This window comes from Giraffa tippelskirchi, chromosome 7, assembly GCF_054371585.1.
Source record: "Giraffa tippelskirchi isolate mGirTip1 chromosome 7, T2T-mGirTip1v1.2.pri, whole genome shotgun sequence".
In the NCBI taxonomy this organism is placed as follows: Eukaryota; Metazoa; Chordata; class Mammalia; order Artiodactyla; family Giraffidae; genus Giraffa; species Giraffa tippelskirchi.
This window is the reverse complement of record NC_137281.1, coordinates 154,150,816-154,166,674: the sequence shown is the minus strand read 5'-3', so window position 1 is coordinate 154,166,674 and position 15,859 is coordinate 154,150,816.

The following is a 15,859-nucleotide window of genomic DNA, read 5'->3' as shown; positions in this document are numbered from 1 at the left end:
TAGGAGACATCTGAATTCACCTGCCAGAGGTGAAGAGGGAATTCAAAGAGTAGTCGTGGACAGAAAAAAGGAGAGATAGTGTGACTTATAAGGCAAAGAGTGACCCAAGAGATAACTAAGGGGCTTGAGTGAGTTCAATGCTGAAAGCTCTTTGGCCTTGTGCTGTACTAAGTCACTTCAGTCATGTTCTATGCTTTGAGACCCCATGGACTGTAGCCTTCCAGGCTCCTCTGTCCATGGGATTCTCCTGGCAAGAATACTGAAGTGGGTTATCATTTCTTCCTTCAAGGGATCTTCCTGACCCAGGGATCGAACCTGCATCTCCTGTGTCTCCCGCATGGCAGGCAGGTTCTTTACTGCTATCGCTACGTGGGAAGTCTGGAGAGCAATTTAAAAGATGGCTATGTTATGGTCTGAAAGCTTGTGTCTCTCCAAAATTTATCTGTTGCGATCCTAACCCCTCAAAGTGATGATACTAGTAGGTGGGGCCTTTGGGAGACTTCCATGGTGGCTCAGAGGTTAAAGTGTCTGCCTCCAATGCGGGAGACCTGGGTTCGATCCCTGGGTCAGGGAAGATACCCTGGAGAAGGAAATGGCAAACCACTCCAGTATTCTTGCCTGGAGAACCCCATGGACAGAGGAGCCTGGTAGGCTACAGTCCACGGGGTTGCAAAGAGTCGGACATGACTGAGCGACTTCCCTTTCCCTTTCCCTAAATTTTCAGGGTGGAACACTTGTGATTGGAATCAGAGCTTAATAACAGCCTCTTCTAGCATGGGAGAACACGGTGAGCAGGCGCTGGCTGTGAAACAGGGAGAGGGTGCTCATCCCATCCAAGACAAGCTGACACACTTCTCTGGGACTTTCAGCCTCCAGAGCTGTGATAAATAAATATCTGTTATTTAGACGCCATTAAGCCTGAGCTGTTTTGTTACAGCAGCCTGAATAGACTAAGACAGGTTAGTATGAGCAGATGATGACACCTTCTAACTTCTACAGATCCTTCAAGTCTCAAAATGAACATCTTGTCTCCAGAAACACTGACCTTTTAATGTAAGTTGCCCATTCATTGTCCTCCCAGGTCATCTTTAATCATAAGAGAATTATTATAGCTTCTTCAGTTGTCCCAGATAGACTGAAGGGCCATGAGGGCAGGGGCCTTGCCCTCTTGGTGACTAATGAGTCTCAGGAATGTCCACAGTGACACAGGGTTTGATGAAGCTCAGTAATATTTCTAAAATGCATAATGAAAACCAGAATGAAGAGATTCTGTGGAAACAAGATCAGAAAGAGTTATACATAGATAACTGGAGGTTATAGGGAGAGGTGACTAAGGATTTATTTTAAGTATACACTCAGATCTGCTTTCTGAACAGATCATTATTGTTAAGAGGATTACATAAAATACGAAGGAGGAGATAGGGAGGGAGGTTAAACAACAGGGAATCAGAATAAAAACAAACAATGTAAGTTAGTAACAGACCAGAATTGGTACAAACAAGCAAAGCAGTGGGTCTTGGGTGTAAACAGTCTAAGCTCCACGGGGCAGGGACATCATCTACCTGTGTATTTCCAGGGGATATTGAAGTGCCTGAACCATAGAGTCAGTTACTAAACATTGTCAAGTAAGTGAATTTAAACAAGAGCTGGCATTTGTCAGGGTTTTACTCTGGTCTATTGTCTATTTTTATTCTCATCAATTCCAAGAGGTGTGTACTATTTCTTCCTGGGACCAAGGACATTCAACCAAAGGAAAAAAAGATAGTAGGCACAAAATTTCTCAGTAAGGTACGGGTGGATTTAGGATTTAAAACTACAGATGCCAGATTCCCAAACTTGACCTCTATCCTGCTGATTCAAGTACAGACACCCACCAGTTTCATATCTTTAAGCGTCATCATTACCTAGGCCTGTGGAGACTTTTGCATTACTCACTGTATTAGTCAGTGTTCTCCAGAGAAATAGAGCTAATGGGATATACAGAGAGATTTTTAAGAGGAGGACTCCTATAGGAATTACCATAATTCCTATAGACAATAGGAATAACCATGTCTATTGTCTAATCTATTAATAGAAGTCAAGCACTATTCTTCTTTATTTTTTCCTGCATTGGGGGAGTATTAAATAGATCTTCTTCACTCAGTCTACTAATTCAAAGGCTAATCTCTTCCAGAAACACTTTTACAGACAAACCCAGAGACAATGTTTTGCCTACCGTCTGGTCATCCTAGAACCCAGCCATGTTGACACATAAAATTAACCATCACCTTCTCTTATATTTTTATAGGCACTTTTTAATTTATGATTTCTCTGCCCTGCCTATTATTTCAGTTGCTAAGGCTGTGCAAGAAATTGTCACAAGATATGTGGCTTAAAACATACAATAGCAACATATATTTTATTCATTAATCTGCAATTTGGGCAGATGCTGGCAAGGAGAGCCCCTCTCAACTCCACTTTGGTATCAGCTGTAATGCTGAGACTGTTTAAATCCCTGCTCACTCACATGTCTGGATGGCAGTGAGTTTCTCCTTGGGACAATGAGCAGGAACAATTGCGTATAGTTGCTTTGGGTGGCCTAAGCTCCCTCACAGCATGCAGGCTAGGTTCCAAGACTGAACATCTGGAGACACAGAGAACAAAGAGGGAAAGAGAGGGGAGAGAGAGACTCTACCTTAGGTTTCCTTACATGCCTAGCCTCAGAAGCCATACAGCATCTCTCCTAGCACATCTACATGAGAATGAGACCTTATGGGGGAAATTTAACTCTTCTTGATTTTAAAGTTGCAATGTTTCAAAAGCACGTGGGATCAGAAATACTGATGTAGATACTTTTGAAAAATACAATTTTCCCTGCCAACCATAGCACAGTCAGAAAATTCTTTAGAAAATGGAATATGGAGTCTTTGTATTTACTGATATTGTTCAGTCACTACGTCGTGTCCGACTATTTGTCACCCCATGAACTGCAGCATGCCATGCTTCCCTGCCCTTCACTATCTCCCAGAGTTTGCTCAAACTCATGTCTGTACAAATAAAATAAGCAATTATGGAAAATAGTAATTCTTTATAAGTATTGATAATATCAATAGTGTACATTTATGAATCATTTATGCAACACTAGTACTCAATCTGCATCCCAAACTTGTTGGAATAAAGTTATTATCTCCATTTTATAGTTGAAGAAATGGAGGCATAGTGAAGTGTAGTAACTTGCCCAGTGTTACACAGCTAACCAGTGATGGAGCTGGTGGTCAAGCCCAGACAATCCAATTCCATTTATAAATATCACACTTTACTGACTTTCTAAGAGGAGTCAAGGAAAAAATAGAACTCTCTTACTTTGTAGACTTTCTTGAGAGTTTGATCTTCTTCCCTCATATAACATTCTTGCCATTTGCATGTTCTAGATCTTAGTAAGCTAGTTTGGTTACACTGACAGTGTACCCCTTTAAAACATCTACAAAGAGAGACCCATTAAGCAACTTAATTTCATGTATTTTGGTAGAGATTACTTTATGACCAACCTAGATAGTATATTTAAAAGCAGAGACATTACTTTGCCAACAAAGGTCCGTTTGGTCAAGGCTATGGTTTTTCCAGTGGTCATGTATGGATGTGAGAGTTGGACGGTGAAGAAAGCTGAGCGCTGAAAAATTGATGCTTTTGAATTGTGGTGTTGGAGAAGACTCTTGAGAGTCCCTTGGACTGCAAGGAGATCCAACCAGTCCATCCTAAAGGAGATCAGCCCTGGGTGTTCATTGGAAGAACTGATGTTGAAGCTGAAACTCCAATACTTTGGCCACCTCATGAGAAGGGTTGACTCATTGGAAAAGACCCTAATGCTGGGAAGGATTGAGGGCAGGAGGAGAAGGGGACAACAGAGGATGAGATGGTTGGATGGCATCACTGACTTGATGGACATGGGTTTGGGTAGACTCCAGGAGTTGGTGATGGACAGGGAGGCCTGGCGTGCTGCGATTCATGGGGTCCCAAAGAGTCGGACACGACTGAGGGACTGAACTGAACTGAACCATTCCTTAAGCATGTATAGCAAATACACTTACAGGTCATCAATACTCAAGATCAAAGAATTAAAAGTACAAGATGTGGAAAAAGACTATAAGATACATTTGAAATATTTTCCTAAAAGTAAAAGCTAGTTTTCATAACTGATTCTTAAATTCAATTCTTCATAACCAGACCACCACCTATATGACAGTAACAGTATACACTAAAGAAACATTCAGGGGATACTTGGATGAGATGAAGGTATGTTCTGTAATTAACTTAAATGGCCTCAGAATCTCTTCCTGAAATACTGCTGCTCATTAAAACTACAAACATGTAGTCAAGTTTTCTGAATTACTATTGGGTGGCCTCAAATACAAACACTTAAAAAATAGTGTAGATAGCTCTAAGCACCACTTACAAAGAACCACTGCAATTTCAGAACCATCAAATTAAGACTGTTGAAATCCTCATAATTATGACATCACTACAAAATAAAGTTAACTTCCTAGTTTTTCAGCATTTCAGTCATCATGATTATTATCACCAGTATCATTTAATGACTGGCTTCTTTTTGGTGCTTCATTTTTAAATTTTAATCATGCAAATTAGACAACAGACATGGTTATTTGTACAAATTTTGAAAAGATTCATGATATTTGTGTATATCTTTTTGAAAAATTACTGTTGTGTACATGGGCTGATAAGGAAAAAAAATTGCCATATTGTTAAAATACAATCTGATTGTTTTATCTGTAATTTATAATACATCCAATGTGAAGAATTTATCATCTGTGATTTGATACTTTAATCCTGATTTAAGGTATATTCTGTTTCATTTTGACACAAACTGTTATGTTAAATGGGTTAACATTATTTAACATATGTTGGCTGTATTTCAAAATGATTTGCCCCCCTTTAAAATGTCAAATTTTGAGTCATTTTTAGAATATTCCAGTAATTCACCCAGACAACCTGGGTTGCAGTTGAGATGGATAATAAGAAACAGCTGGATCAGCTATTCTGCCATCAAGAGATATCATCATAAAAGAGAGAGGTTTATAAACACAAGTTCAAAGTTTTGGGATGACAAAGTACTGCAAAGACTACATAACTAAACCAAGATGAGGAAAATGAGGTCAAGAAAATGACTTACCTAAAGTCCCATGACTAGTTAGTGTATGTGATTGTTGTTTAGTTGCTAAGTCATGTCCAACTCTTTGCAGCCCCATGGACTGTAGCCCACCAGGCATCTCGGTCCATGGGATTTCCCAGGCAAGACTGCTAGAGTGATCTGCCATTTCCTTCTCCAGGGTATTTTCCTGACTGCTATTGAAAGTGTCTCCTGCTTTGCAGGCAGATTCTTTATCATTGAGTCCCTAGGGAAGCCCAGTTAATATATAATCACTCTAGAATCCAAGTCTCTGTTTTCCCATCCAAGGCATCTTCTATTATGCCCAGTTATCTGAATGAAATGCGTGTGGTAAAAATTAAAAAACTATGATATTTCTACTAATTTACTTACTTAGAGGAAAAACAAAAACAAATTACATACACTGTTTCTAGGAGACAATAACTTTAGGGAAAATTTAAAAAATATATATATAAGTGTCTGACAAAGTTAAATCCAAAACTGTAGTTAGTCCCAGCAACAGACAGTAGTCTGGCCTTCCAAAACTCTGGCCTTTAAACATTTTTAGGGTATAGGTTCTGATGCTTAAAAGTTGTAGTATGTTGTATAGTAGCCAAAGATATCGAGTCCTAATCCAGGAATTTGTAAATATTGCCTTATTTAGAACAAGGGGATTTATAGATGCAATTAACTTAAGAATACTGAGATTGAAGAGGTTACCCTGGAATACTGGATGGACTTTAAAAGCCATCACAGATATCATTATAAGAAAGAGACCAAATTCAGAGGAGAAAGTGTTAGGAAGAGGGAGGCAGAGATTGTAGGAATGAGGCCACTAGCCCCAGTGTATTAGTTAAGCACAGAATTATCATATGACTTAGGAATTTGATTTCTAGTTATATATTCAAGAGAAATGTCCATGCAAAGACTTACAAATGAATGTTCTTTGCAGCATCTTTCAGTACAGCCAAAAAGTGAAACAACCCAACTGTTGACCAATTGATGAATGGATAAATACAAGACAATATATGCAAATGATTATTATCAGAAATAAAATGAATGAAATAACGCTACAGGCTAAAACATGAGTCAACCTTGAATATATTATCCTAAGTGAAAGAAGCTTGTCATTAAAGACCATAAAATCTTGTGTAGATATGTGGATGTTTAATTTATTATTTTATTATTTTCAAAGAGTAATGTATTATTTATATTTCATGTGTAATTATGTGAAAAAATTAAAAGAAAAAAATTTGATATAGATTTTTCAGTGGGATGGTGAAGAGGTGAGGAAATATTTTTAGAAATTATTTTTAGGGACTCAAGAGTTCCAAGTAACCTATTTACTTCCCTTGTCTTTGTAATCAGTAATATTATTAAATATTAAGTGCATATGAGATTTTACCTAAATATAAGAATTCCATTAAAATTACTTGGTGTTTACTGGAAAGGAGTAATTTTGAATGCAAAATTTTCCCTGGTGACACAGACAGTAAAGAAACCGCCTGCAATGTGGGAGACCTGGGTTCGATCCCTGGGTTGGGAAGATCCCCTGGAGAACAGAACAGCTACCCACTCCAGTATTCTGGCCTGGAGAATTCCATGGACAGAGGAACCTGACAGGATACAGTCCATGGGGTCACAAAGAGTCAGACATGGCTAAGCGACTTTCATTTCATTATTAACTGAGCAAGAATGTTTTCATTCTTTAACATAGACCACAGAACTATCCTTTATCTGTTCATCTACATCACAGAACACGTTTCCCTGGAGGCTCACTGGTAAAGAACACATCTGGTAATGCAGGAGACACCGGTTCAATCCCTGGGTCAGGAAGATCCCTAGGAGGAAGAAATGGCAACCCACTCCTGGTATTTATGCCTGGGAAATCCTATGGACACAGGAGCCTGGCGGATTACAGTCCATGAGGCACAAAAGAGTCAGATATGACTTAGTGACTAAAAAACTACATCACAGAATTTTCTTTTCTTTTCTTTTCTTTTTGTTCAGTTCAGTTCAGTTGCCTCAATCATGTTTGACTCTTTGCGAAACCATGGATTGCAGCACGCCAGGATTCCCTGTGCATCACCAACTCCCAAAGCTTGCTCAAACCCATGTCCATTGAGTCCGTGATGCCATCCCACCATCTCATCCTCTGTCGTCCCCTTCTCCTCGTGCCTTCAATCTTTCCCAGCATCAGGGTCTTTTCCAATGAATCAGTTCTTCACATCAGGTGGCCAAAGTATTGGAGTTTCAGCTTCAGCATCAGTCTTTCCAATGAATATTCAGGACTGATTTCCTTTAGGATGGACTGGTTTGATCTCCTTGCATTCCAGAGGACCCTCAAGAGTCTTCTCCAACACTGAAGTTCAACAGCATCAATTCTTCGACTCTCAGCTTTCTTTATAATCCAACTCTCACATCCATATATGACTACTGGAAATACCATAGCTTTGACTAGACAGACCTTTGTTGGCAAAGGAATGTCTCTGCTTTTTAATATTCAGTCTAGGTTGGTGATAGCCTTTCTTCCAAGGAGCAAGCGTCTTTTAATTTCATGGCTGCAGTCACCATCTGCAGTGATTTTGGAGCCTAAAAAACTCTATCACTGTTTCCATTGTTTCCCTATCTGCTTGCCTTGAAGTGATGGGACTTGATGCCATAATCTTAGCTTTTCAATGCTGAGTTTTAAGCCAACTTTTTCACTCTCCTCTTTCACTTTCATCAAGACGCTATTTAGTTCCCCTTTGCCTTTCTGCCATAAGGGTGTTGTCATCTCCATGTCTGAGGTTATTGATATTTCTCCTGGCAATCTTGATTCCAGCTTGTGCTTCATCCAGCCAAGCGTTTCTCATCATGTACTCTGCATATAAATTAAATAAGCAGGGTGACATTATATAACCTTGACGTACTCTTTTCCCAATTTGGAACCAGTCTGTTGTTCCATGTTCTAACTGTTGCTTCTTGACCTGCATATATATTTCTCAGGAGGCAGGTAAGGTGGTCTGGTGTTCCCATCTCTTAAAGAATTTTCCTCAGTTTGCTGTGTTTGTTTCTGAATATCACCTAACTGAAAGAGGAGAGGTATAAAGCTTTCTTTTGCTGCCCTCTTGATGCATCAGAAAGAACAAACTGCCTTTGGGCTGAGTAGGTTAAAGAAATGATCTTCTTAATTTATAAATTCCTGTAGGGGACATTTACCATGTTATCAAGATAAACATTTCAATTAAGAAAAAAAAACTTATTGGAAAAAAGTGAATCTAACACAAATTAACTTCAGTACTCAAGTTAATAGTCCTTTCAATAGTTGTTCTTTATAATTCTCAATGAAATGTTTTCTTAAAATCAGCTTTACTAGCTAGTAAATAAATTTTATCACTACTTTTTTACTAGTGATAAAAAAGCAAATTTTAGTTTTGATTGCTTCAGGATATGGAGCAAAGCAATGTTGCATTCCTGAATTTCAGTTACTGGTAAGTACTGTATGGTAGGATGGCCCAGAGTTAGGCTCCTGTGCTCTTACAATGCACTAAGGTGATGGTGAGGTTCTTCTGTCCATATGGCACATCAAGGAAAGGATGCTACTATACTCATTTGATTTATTTTGCTAGAACAATTTCAAGTTTATTATTAAGCTCTACCTCTTCTTCCTATTCAACTGAATGTCAAATTCAAATCCCCACGAGGAGTCCATTTTTATAGAAATACAAATGAGAGTCAATAAAGTGAGGTTTGGACAGTCAGTCAGTCAACACAGATTTGTGTAAGATGAATTCTGCGGGGATCTCTGAAAAATATGGCGAGAAATTATAAGCAAGAGAGAAAGAGCGAGACTTTTTTTTTTTTTGCTCTCTTGTGGAAAGCTATTTCTTTTCCACAATTTCCTAAAACCAACTTACTCATTCATTCACTGAGTTAATAAATAGGTTTTTAAAACTACTGTGTCTAGAAATTGTTTGATAATAGTATAAAATTCCTAAAGGATGTCCAAAGAAATTTCTTTGTGATGTTACTTGTCACAAGAGGTTTATACATTATATAACATTAGTAAAGAAAATGAAGAAGATTAAAAGAGAAAATGAAGAAAATTAATAAAGTTTGTTTTCTGCAAAACTTGGCACAAGAAGTTGCCAAGCCATATAACCACAACAAAGAGATCGAAAAATGTGAAAGTAGTTTGTTTACTGCAAAATTTCTCATGATCATTGATATATAAATACACATTAAAAAGCTCAAAAAATATATTTATGCATGTTTCTCTAAGCTTATTTGATTGAATAATCAGTTTTGTGTTTTTTCTTGTTTTCACTACAGATAGCATTTTTGAACAATTGTTTCAAGGAAATACAATTTGGAATTCATTGATCTAATAAAAGCTTCTGATGGAAGATTAAGTGTACTACCAATTTTTGTGTTAGTAGAGGCAAGCCTTGGATAGATCTGGATAGACCTAGGGTCAAATTTGGGCTGCTACCATTATGCTCAGTTATATAACTGCATAATTTAAAAAAGACACACGCATGTATCTGTAGTATCTTTATACATGTGTGTGTGTGTGTGTAATATTCAGATAATAGCATATTGTAGAGAGTTATTTTGATGACACGTAAGTATACACTAAATTAATCAGGTGCAGTGTCTGTCATTTAGGAGTTTAATAAATTATAGCTCCTAGGATGATGATGATGATAAATTTAAAAAGGAAGAAACTTTTTTACAACAAAACATAGTATCCCATGTGGCGGAAATGAATCCTGGGGCCCTGTTTTGCCTTCACGGAATAGCATTTTCAGCACCAAAAATAGCTTATTCTTCCCTTGTTTTCCCAGTTATACTGTTCATTTAACTCCCAATGTTCTCTTTTGACTGATAACAGTTTTGAGTCATGGCCAATCTCCTAGAAGCCTCTTTTTCTGCTCAAGTCTTTCCAGTCGCCTCCTTGAGTAGCATCTTTTTTTTTTTTTTTCCCAGTTATCCCTGTCTCCTGTGCCTAAAAACTTTTTACCAATGGACAGGTATCCGGGAGGAATGAGAGAGAGGCTCGGTCTCTTATCTGCTGTGAGTAACCACCCACTGTTTTACCCTTTCCCAGGTGTGGTTCTCCTATACCCCAACTCCATTAAGTGTTTAAGGGAGTCAGAGCTAGGAATTTGATGGAGTGATGATGACTGAATCACAGAAAACTATATTTTCCATATGGCAGAGCAAGTAATACTAGTAATCGCTCTTGAAAGCCGCATGTCCTCCCAATTTTGCAAGCATAGAGAGAAATTACTGTCTAATGGGTACAGTTTCATTTTAGGCAGAAAAATAGGGATATGTATGCAAAAGAGAAGAAGTTGCTTTCTGCATTTGCACTCTGAGTGTGAATGGCAGTTAACATATTTAGCTTTTATTTTCAGTGATTCTCCATTAATACTTATTCATACAAGTATTATCAGACATAGGGAACTAATTTTGGATATTTTATACTTAAATTATGTTTAACCTCAGACTGTTATGAATTCTTTAGGAGCTTACATCACTTTCATAATGTTGGTTGGTGAACTGAATCATTTCTGTAACATTCAGATATCATAACAAATTAAGTGAAAGTTGGATGTAACTGAAAAATCTCACATCAAGAAATACATGTTTTCAATATTCTTTAGTAAGAAACTGTTTTAAAAGTAATTGGTTACAACCATGTAACAAAGTCCAAAAATGTGAAAAACACTTACCTAAATGTATTTATTATGCTCCTGAGAAAGAGGGGCTGGGAGATAAAGAGAGAAAAATACAAAACAAATAACATGAAAAATTGATTATCAGGTTGAATTTAAGGTAAGAGATCTTGATGGGAGGAGAAACGCTCTTAATATTTGAGAAGAAACGATTGCAGTCATATATAATTCCATTAATTACCTTCTGCCAAAATCTCAAGCCATTTCCAAAATAGTTTCTTTGTACCCCAGACGTGAAAATGGCTATAATGGTCAAACTCTTAACTTTCTGCTAAATTTCCTGGAAATAGTCAAGAGCCCAGCAGTTAAAAGACTATATATCAAGACCTATTAAAATAATAAACTAGGATCTATTTAATTACATGGTATTAGTAACTGCCGTTGAAAAATAAAATTGAGCACAATAATATCTGAATCACTGTTAGATTAAGAAAGGGAGCAGTACTGATGAAAAATTAGCTCATTAGCAATGAGTAACATAATTTGAAAACGTTTATACATGACCCAAGAAAAACAAATGTGGAAGCTTGGCTTTCCAAACTGGTAAGAGTTTGGCAAAATTTTATTTGGACTGGACCAAAATTTGGTTCCTTTCCAGGCTTCGAAGCTGAATCAACACAGACAGAATGAAATGTAGTTTTTTGGGGGGAAAATTATCTGTAATTTGGATTATTACCTATCCTTTTCCAAAGTCCACTGTATAATTTTGGCTTAATTTTTTTTATTCCCTTCATATAATTAGTATCTGAAACTAAGAAAAGTGTTAAAGATACTAGAGGGGCCATGGGAGTATTAAAAAGTCAATCACATCAGTTGGGGCGGGGGGAGAAAGTTATATTGAGAAATGAAGAAACCAACACTTAAGTACACTGATTTCATGTCCCAAAAAGGAAATACTCTTTTTAAGGTCAACATGGTTATCTTTTAAACAAAAATTAGGGCATACCGTTGGACAAACAATTTATTCCATTTGAAATATTCCTAAGAAGAGCTTCGAAATCTTAAAAAATTAAGTCATTGTTAATTACACAATGAACAAATCTCCTTTATTAAAAATATTTATTCTCCCAAACAAAAGATAGGCTTATCAAGTAAGAGCAATCTTGCATTCAACTTGGTATCACCGGATCACAGGGCCTAGCATGTAGATTCACATTATTGTTCTTCTGAATTATTGGATAAAACCTTTCAGGAAATCTGAAATTTCCTGGAGAATCCAAATTGTTTAGTCAGTTTACGTTTCGGCAGCCAAATCAGTCATAAAACAATCCCTTCTTTGTTGCCAAAGGTTTTCTTGAGAGGAGCTCTTCCTCTGAGTGGTGGGAAGAATTGCAGTTGCCCGTTTCAAAAAGCTCGTGTCTAAATGCAGCAAGGGAGTACACGAAAGCACAGCTAAACTGGACCACGCACACGCGACGTGGCAGTGGTTGCTGAGATTGCTGCTGCTGCTGCCGCCAAGTCGCGTCAGTAGTGTCCAACTCTGTGCGACCCCAAAGATGGCAGCCCACCAGGCTCCCCCGTCCCTGGGATTCTCCAGGCAAGAACACTGGAGTGGGTTGCCATTTCCTTCTCCAATGCATGAAAGCGAAAAGTGAAAGTGAAGTCGCTCAGTCGTGTCCGACTCTTCGCGACCCCATGGACTGCAGCCCACCAGGCTCCTCCATCCATGGGATTTTCCAGGCAAGGGTACTGGAGTGGGGTGCCATTGCCTTCTCTGAGATTGGCAGTCTCTTTATGCCCCAGACATGAAAATGGCTATAATGGTCAAACTGAATTTTCTGCTACATTCCCAGGAAGTACTCAAGAATCCAGCAGTTAGAAGGCTGTATATGTGCAAGCTGGTATTGTTCAGTTTACATAATAATGACAATCCATATTATTTTAGAACAGAGGATGGAAATCACGGAATTTAGTTTCACTAGTCTATGAGGGTTACAGGACTACCCAGCACCCCAAACCTCTCTCTGATCTTCTGACTTCATAGATCAGTGGAAAACCTGAAAATTGTGTGAATCTCTTTAACACGGAGAAACTATCCCTAAATATAGCTTCAGCAAAAACTTTAATGATCTGTACTTTGATATTCCTTGCTCTGAACTTAAAACTATGACTCATTTTGATAAAAACAAGTTTCCCCACTCTGCATTTTGTTCATCTTTTGGCTTTTAGTGCCTTGAAAATAATTCAAACTGAATGACACATTTTCAGGCAAAGCATAGTCAACCATCAAACATGCTGGACTGATGCAGTTTAAAGACATTTGACTTTCCTTCTGTCCTACAATGGGGTTTTCAGGAAAGGAGTCATTGTTAACATATGCTTAGAAGTGAATTTTAAAACTTCTAATGTTATCACAAAGATCCTGTCTAGAATAGAGTCTATCTAATCCCAGTTTTGCTCCATATTCACACCTCCCATCTCCAATCTTCACACTCATGTTTCATGACCTGGTATAATTTTTATACACCTATTCCCTAGAGGCACCTTCTTTAGGGAGAGAAGGATTTTTGTGACAAGCTTCCACTTACTTTTGAAGATCCTCTTTCCCAATGCATATCATAGAGGTTGGGGCTTCCCAGGTGGTGCTAGAGGTAAAGAACCCACTTGCCAATGCAGGAAACACAGGAGATGTGGGTTTGATCCCTAGACTGGGAATATTCTCTGGAGGAGGGCATAGCAACTGACTCCAGTATTTTTGCCTGGAGAATCCCATGGACAGAGGAGCCTGGCAGGCTACAGTTTATAGCTTTGCAAAGAGTTGGACCCAACTGAAGCAACTTAGCATGCATTCATCATACAGTTTTATGCATATAGGCATAAATTTCCATAACAAATTCCCACAGAACATATTCATAAATATATTATTTCATATTGTTTTAAGAAAACATAGCTTTAAAAGTAATAAAAAAATGCTCTCTGTGTTAAAATATCTGTTTTGAATAACTAAGCACAAAAAAGATGTTACAAATATTTATACTTCTCAATGCTAGACTTGTATATATATACACACATACACACACACACATTATATATACATATATGAATACAGTAAATCAAGAACATAGAAAACAGTGAAAAACAAACGGTACTTACTAATGACTCTCTAGAAATAAAATAAATACATGAAATATGGGCATTCAAAGATATTTGGTTATGGAATTTATGCCTATCCTAAGGTTTTAATTAAGATTAATTCTCACTCTCATCTACCTATTTGCTGCCCGGGTTAAGCTGGCATAAATTTTTGTATGAATTTGGAAAATGTAAAGGAATAAGAAAGCTATTGAAATGATTGACTTCTAATGAGAGAATGCATACAGACTCATGTCTCATTTTGTGGGCATATTTTGATTGTTAACAATGAATTGAGATAACACATTGGTTTATGGGATTAGTGTTGACCTTTTACCAAAGGAGTCCTGTCACAACAAATCCTATCACTCACAGCAGTGTTGTAACTAGAAGGGCCAACAGAAGTTACAGCAGAAAAAAGAACAAACTTTAAACACCGATCCTGTGAAATCTGTGAGGCATAGCCAAAATAAGAGTGTCAAGTCCACAGTAGATCAGAGTAAGGTGAATTATGCTCACCCCCTACCCCACTGCAAGATGAATACATTCTAATTTCCAGAACCTATGAGTATGTTATTGAAAGGAAATTTTGCAGAAATTAGCTTAAGGATCTTGAGATGGGAGATTATCTCAGTGGACCCCGTGGGTAGACTCAACGTTAACTGTAAAATCTCTTGTGAAAGAGATGCGGGGAGATAAGAATAGTAGTAGGAAGTGTGATAAAAGGGAAAGAAGCAAAAGGCTGGAGCGATGTGGGGAAGGAGACAAGCTAATAACCGTCGGCAGCTAGAAACAAGGAGGGAGGCTGTCCCTGAGGATCTCCAGAGGAAACTAGAACTGCCAAAACCCTGGAGGATGAGGGACTTCTGGCCTCCAGAATTATGAGGGAATAAATATTGAGTTCGCGAAAATGTTCCTTCAGGTTTTTCTATAAGACCCTAGGAAAAGCCAAATGAACTTTAGCCAACTCATTACATGGTGTTTAATATCACATTATTTGTGGTAAGTTATTATAACAACAATAGTATTGGTAACTAATACATAGATATAAATACTTTGGGGGTGTGAGAGAGAGAACCCCAAAGAACCTCAGATGCTTTTAGTATGTGCTCTTTCTCTTTTTGATAGGAAATTGTGAAAAAATAAGATGACATATATTACATATTTCCACTGTCTGACAGTAACACTGTGCTGGGAAAAATGTATTTTTTAATGTTATTTAACATTCTTTCAATATTTCCCCCCCATTTCTATTTAATTCTAAAGGATCAATCTAATCCATTAAAAGGGGCCAGAAATCCTGAAAATGTTGCAATAATTATATCTTCTGTTTGAGATAGTAGGTCATTATAAAACCAATGCCATTTAATATGTACGATACAAATGTGAATATTCCTAAGAAAAAGTTGAGCTGAGGTTCTCAAGTTCAAGAAGAAAGACTTAGGTAATAGAATTTTATTGTTGCCTGAGTCAGGAAATGTGGGTTCTAGTTACAGTTGGTGTGTGGGTACTCATTATTTACCAGTAGCCTAATTTTTAAGTAAAATGCTGAGACTAAATTGTGACTAAGGCACCTGTCATCTATAAAGTGTACTGTGTAGCATGAAGTGACAATGAACATTTCTGCTTTTAATTCCAGGAACAGGTCTAAAGTGGGACTCAAAGGACAAAAGAAGCAGGCTCCCTGAGAATTCTGGAAACATCTGCACCAAACTGCAGGATGGTCCTTCACTAGGGCTCCTTGCACAGATGTCGTGGGCTTCCCTGGTGGCTCAGTGGGTAAAGAACCCGCCTGCAATGCGGGAGACCTGGGTTCAGTCCCTGAGTTGGGAAGATCCCCTGTAGGAGGGCATGGCAACCCACTCCAGTATTCTTGCCTGGAGAATCCCCGTGGACAGAGGAGCCTGTCCATGGGGTCACA